This window comes from Jatropha curcas, unplaced genomic scaffold (assembly GCF_041381405.1).
Source record: "Jatropha curcas cultivar XTBG-Jc1 unplaced genomic scaffold, XTBG_Jcur_1.0 HiC_scaffold_745_pilon, whole genome shotgun sequence".
NCBI classification, from domain to species: Eukaryota; Viridiplantae; Streptophyta; class Magnoliopsida; order Malpighiales; family Euphorbiaceae; genus Jatropha; species Jatropha curcas.
The window spans coordinates 30,001-36,020 of record NW_028322535.1 but is presented as its reverse complement, the minus strand read 5'-3'; the positions used below and the strand labels follow the sequence as shown (position 1 = coordinate 36,020).

The 6,020-nt window shown below is 28.2% G+C and overlaps 2 non-coding genes across 2 annotated transcripts; one reads left to right on the top strand and one right to left on the bottom strand.

Annotated features, from left to right (window-relative positions):
* The first annotated feature begins 120 nt into the window (after positions 1 to 120).
* Positions 121 to 194, top strand: TRNAD-GUC (transfer RNA aspartic acid (anticodon GUC)). The gene has a single exon. It is a non-coding gene; the product is annotated as a tRNA-Asp (tRNA).
* Positions 195 to 4,014: 3,820 nt separating this feature from the next.
* TRNAC-GCA (transfer RNA cysteine (anticodon GCA)) lies at positions 4,015 to 4,085 on the bottom strand. Its single transcript has one exon. It is a non-coding gene; the product is annotated as a tRNA-Cys (tRNA).
* Positions 4,086 to 6,020: the final 1,935 nt, after the last annotated feature.

Genomic DNA, 6,020 nt, shown 5'->3' with positions numbered 1-6,020 from the left:
TACCACTCCCGTTTCTGTTCCAATGTGGTGATTCCAATCTAAAATCTAAATAGAAAAAATAGAAAGGGTTCGAATAAAATCATAAGAATATGTATGCTGTACACTTTATTGCATTTCCCCGGGATTGTAGTTCAATTGGTCAGAGCACCGCCCTGTCAAGGCGGAAGCTGCGGGTTCGAGCCCCGTCAGTCCCGATGGATCAGAATCCAATAATCTAATAATAAAAAAAAAAAATACATCAATGCATCTCTCCCTTTTCTGCAAAATGCAAAAGGGGGACAATTTCATTCTCAAGGGGATCCTTCTTATTCTTTGATTCTTATTATTTATTCTTAATTCTTATTCTTAATTAATATTTTATTCTTATTTATTTCTATTTATTTATTTTCGTTTTTCATTAAATCTCATTCTCATTAAAGTAAATAGAAATATAAAATATAGGAATTTTCATTTTTTCAACTAGTACTGATTGATGGAGCCATATGTGGATTAGTACAATTATGGGTAGTGTCATATTTAAGATTCCAAAAGATACTCTATTGAGTTTGGATTTTTCGATTTCTCCTGACCGTATATATAATAAAACCGAATCGAGTACCATATCTTTTCCGGTAGTCCATACACAAATGGAATTTGTATTTGGACGATACAAAATAAATTGAATTTTTTTGATAGAATCCTTTAATTTTAATAAATAATAAAATAAATTAAATAATAAAATAAATAAAATTAAATTAAAACTCAAAACTAAAAAAAAAAAAAAAAGAAATAGAAATAAAATAAATATTATATTAATATTATATATAATATTATAAAAATTATATATAATATTATAAAAGAAATATTTTATTAATAAAATAGAAAATAAAGAAATATTATGAAATAAAGAAATATTATATTAATGAAAGAAATATTTTATAAAATATTTTATATTAATAAAATAAAGATCAAATAAAAATAAGGATCCACCTCCATTATAGAAGGACTGGATAATTTTTTTTTTTTTAGGATTTTTGCTGAAGAAAAAACAAACCCTAAACAAAAAAAATGGAATAGAATATTCGATTTTTTATACAATATTTACTATATTGGGACTTGTCTTTATCACATTTTTGTGTTTTCCAATAAGATTAGATCATTAAAAAAGGAGTTTAGAACTTAACTCCCCTTTCTCTGTTTCGTTTCTATTGTTTGTTTGGATTTGGTTGTAACCAATGTAAGTGTAAAGGTGGTTATATGATACTTCGTCAGATGATTGTACAAAGAAGGCGAGAATTTTATAGAAAAGAAGAAATATGATAAATAAAAATAAAGTAAAGAAATTATCAATTGAATCAAGAATTCAAAAATGAATTCGGTATGGATAAACAATCTTTCTATGTTATACTATTCAATTCTCGACGATGAATCGATTTGATAGCTCAGATATTGTTATTCATAATATTGATCAGACTCGATATCATCGAGATGGAATTCATCCCATTGAATTTAGAGGCGAAAGACTTATTATCCCTATGGGATTAAATCCCGAGTTATTGCAAAGAAAAAAAAAAAAAGAAACGATGAGATTATGGAAGTAAATATTCTTGCATTTATTGCTACTGCACTGTTCATTCTAGTTCCTACCGCTTTTTTACTTATAATATACGTAAAAACAGTTAGTCAAGGCGATTAATTTGAATGAAACTTGACTTCTTATCAATATTAATGATTGAAAAAATAAAATCAAAAGGATTCCTATTTTGCGTCTTAGATGAAATGAGCGGACTAGAATTAGCAGTATTCTATGAGATCTGATAGTATGATAGAAAGAAATAGAAATATATTTCTTTCTATCATACTATCTATTTTTGTTTTTCTAGTGTATAAAGTTGTACTGTATAAAGATATAGGCTTAATATAGAGATAGATTAATCTATAATATCCTCTCATATTCATATATCTAGATATCATATATCTATATGTAATGTACAGAACGTCCCAATTCTATTTCTTCATCTATTTGATTTGTGTTGATTCCAATTAATCTGAAATAGTCGAAAGGCAACTCTTACTTTTACGATTCTAATTCCTAGATTTCCGATTATTTTCAATATGAATCCTGGCGTTTACCGAAAGAATAAAATCAATGAAAAGGAAAAAAAATATGAACATATATTAAATTTTAAATTAATAAAAGAAAATCAAGAAATCTTTTTTTAGCATTTCGAAGAAGTAATTGATTGAATAGTTGGCAGATTGTCCAAGGAAGGGAGTTCTATAAAAATTTTTTAAGATTTCAACGAAAAGGATTAGTAAACCCTGCCGATTTTTAACCTTTTAATCATGATATGAAATGAGTCAAGTCAATAAGGTATAGCATAAATCCAATATTTAAAATAATAAAACAAATACTAAACCAAGCACTAAGCAAGAAAATCTCTTAGTATACGTAGTATCCCATTGGAGAACCACTATGTCTATGTCTATCTTATTTCCCATAGAAAATTCACTTAATTTAATCACTTTTCATTTTTAATAAAAGAGCTGCTTTTAAAAGAGCTACTTTCTTTAATATCTTTAATAAAAGAACGGCTTTCTTTTCTCTTTGAACAGGAAAGAGGTAAACAAAAACAAAGAAAAAAGATTGGAAAAAATTTCCTATCATTTGTATTCCTTTTACTTTCGAAATATGAACACGAGAATCGTTGAAATTTTTTTTTTGATTATGATTAAAAGGGTATTATTCATATATTAATTATTTATATTAATTATTTATAGAATACATTACTTCACTAAAATCCAATAGAATTTGGAAATGAAGATATTTTGAATTCAATTTCTAAATTTGTATTTGTAAGAATTTAGAAATTGAATTAAATAATTAAATAATTGAATTGAATTCAATTTAAACAGTTAAATTTAAAATCTTTGCAGAATGATCTATAAAACAATCGATACAGTTTGATTTCTCAACTCAATTAGTAGTACCCCTAGAGTCCACTTCTTCCCCATACTACGAGTGAAAGGGAAAATGTAAAGACTACCATTAAAGCAGCCCAAGCGAGACTTACTATATCCATGTGAATTATGTCCTCTATCTCTATGAATATGAAGGAATTTTTCCATTATTGTTCACTAATAATAGTAGAATTGCTGGGGCAGAGTCAAAAAAAAAAAGATTCTATTCAATATATTGATGAAACAATCCAAAAAATCCAATTAATTCTAAGAAGTTCTTATATGATTGCTGAAAAACTTTTAGTATAAACAAAACAGGCAGCAACGCCCTTGGAAGTATCAATAAAATGTTTCTAAAATGTAAGAAAAAAAAAAGAGTTATGTTTTCGTTTGTTGCTCTTTATTAAGTCAAAAATATACAAGATGGATCACTATCTATTATATAATAGACTCTTCCTTTGTTTTTCTATACCCTTTATTCTTTCCATTTGATCTAATTCGCCAAATTGTTTTACAGAAACAATAGGAAGACAGCCTATTCCATTCTTGATTAGGAGTTACCTAAAAAAAAAACAAAGAATTTCTTTTAGTACTTTCTATATATTTGTATATTTGATATACATTTGTGCTTTCTATAAAAATAAAAAGTAAAAATAAAAAATGGATATGTATAAGTAAAAGCCAATTATCCATTCAATCACTATTCGATTGATTGAATTCCTGAGTACTCAGGAATTCTCATGAGTTTGTATACAAAAAACCTTTCACCCTTTCAAGAACTACTAATTAGATTCCCTGCGCCGATATCCAATCTAATTCAAGACTCAGTCAGTAGACACTGCATTAGTCGTGGAAGGACTATTATATCCAAATTTACCGATTCCTTTTCACCACTATAAACTTTCCTTGAATCCTAGATTCAAGAATTTACAGCACTTTAGAGAACAGAATTTTCAGATATTTATAATCAAAAAAGTATCAAGATGCCTTTTCCTCCGCGTGCTTCTGTTGGAGGCAAATTCGACAAGATATATCAGCAAAAGGGAATAAGGTATTTTGTGCCTTTTGTTGATCAGGCGACACCCGGATTTGAACTGGGGAAAAAGGATTTGCAGTCCCCCGCCTTACCGCTCGGCCATGCCGCCAAGGCGACACAAAATAGACGAAAATACCCCTCCTTTTCTTTTTTTTTTTTTTGTACTTGTATCTTGAATCCCATTTTTCGTAATCCCTTTCCTAAATTCCTAAAAAAAGAAATCCTTACTTTTCTTTTTTGATTGGATCTATCTTTTCGATTCATTTTGTATAGTATCTCAAAACACACACTATCTAAATTCTTTCCCATTTATATTGTCTAGTGAAATGAAAAGTGAATTTTCAGTCACAAAAGCCAACAAATTGGAACCATTAACTATTGCCTTTGAATTCATGAACGCTTCTTGGATTTGAATCTAAAATTGTATTTCCCTAATGCTAATTATATAAGAAAATCAAAATTGGATACGTAACCAATCAGTATTGATTCTTTTCAATAAAAAAAAATTCTTCTCAATTTCAATTATAACAACGATTATGAGTATATGTAAACCCTAGAACATAAATTTTTCCACAGATAGATATCTAATCTGATATCTTATCTGTCTATGATTCCTATAGGAAAATTTCTATTCAATGAAAAATTGAATAGAAAAATTTTGGTAGAGTATGACATGCACTGTCCAAAAAAGAACTCCCGTAAAAGAAGAGATGTATATATATGGATAGCTATGGTTATATCTGCGTATGTTTAATAAGCCTTCTTATGTACTTCAATCGTATTATATGAACTCGATTTTAAAAATAAATAAAAAAATATCTATTTTATGTTTATGCAAATTCTTTTTTTTTTTTGAACTAAACAATACAATGAAATCCACGAAAAAGCTAAGTGCTAAAAAAAGCAACTTTATATTGTTTCTGATTATTGTTTCTTTATCTCACCGAAAGATTAAATCCCAAATCCATTTATTTTATTGGTATCCAATCATATTGGAATAGGTAATATCATAATAATGGTGGAAATTGAATCACTTTTTTTTGCTATTCTATACAAAATATTCTATACAAAATTTATATTCTATACAAAATTTCATAAGTCTAAGTTAAGTGGAATTTCTCAATTCCTTGCCAGTTGTATCTGTTGCAAATTCGAATTTTAAGAATTTTAATTTGAGTATAAAATTTTTGAGTATAAAATTCTCTTTATTCCGCCGTCATACGTATTTCATACATTCCATATCCATCTATGAAGTTAGATAAAATTTTATGTGATTCTGTAAACAAAATAGAAATTCCATCATTGCTAGATCGTCGATCCATATAATTGAATGAAGAACGATCCAATAATGGGATTTTTTTTTAATAAACGGGAAATTTAAAATGCTCGGGGATGGAAATGAGGGACTGTCTACAATACCTGGATTAAATCAGATACAATTTGAAGGATTTTGCGGGTTCATTGATCAGGGCTTAACAGAAGAACTTTATAAGTTTCCAAAAATGGAAGATACAGATCAAGAAATTGAATTTCAATTATTTGTGGAAACATATCAATTAGTAGAGCCATTGATAAAAGAAAGAGATGCTGTATATGAATCACTTACATATTCTTCTGAATTATATGTATCTGCGGGATTAATTTGGAAAACCAGTAGGGATATGCAAGAACAAACAATTTTTATTGGAAACATTCCTCTAATGAATTCCCTGGGAACTTTTATAATAAATGGAATATACAGAATTGTGATCAATCAAATATTGCAAAGTCCCGGTATCTATTACCGGTCAGAATTGGATCATAACGGAATCCCGGTCTATACCGGCACCATAATATCAGATTGGGGGGGAAGAGTAGAATTAGAGATTGATAGAAAAGCAAGGATATGGGCTCGTGTGAGTAGGAAACAGAAGATATCTATTCTAGTTTTATCATCAGCTATGGGTTTGAATCTAAGAGAAATTTTAGAGAATGTGTGCTGCCCTGAAATTTTCTTATCTTTTCTGAATCTGAATGATAAGGGAAAAAAAAAAATGGGGTCAAA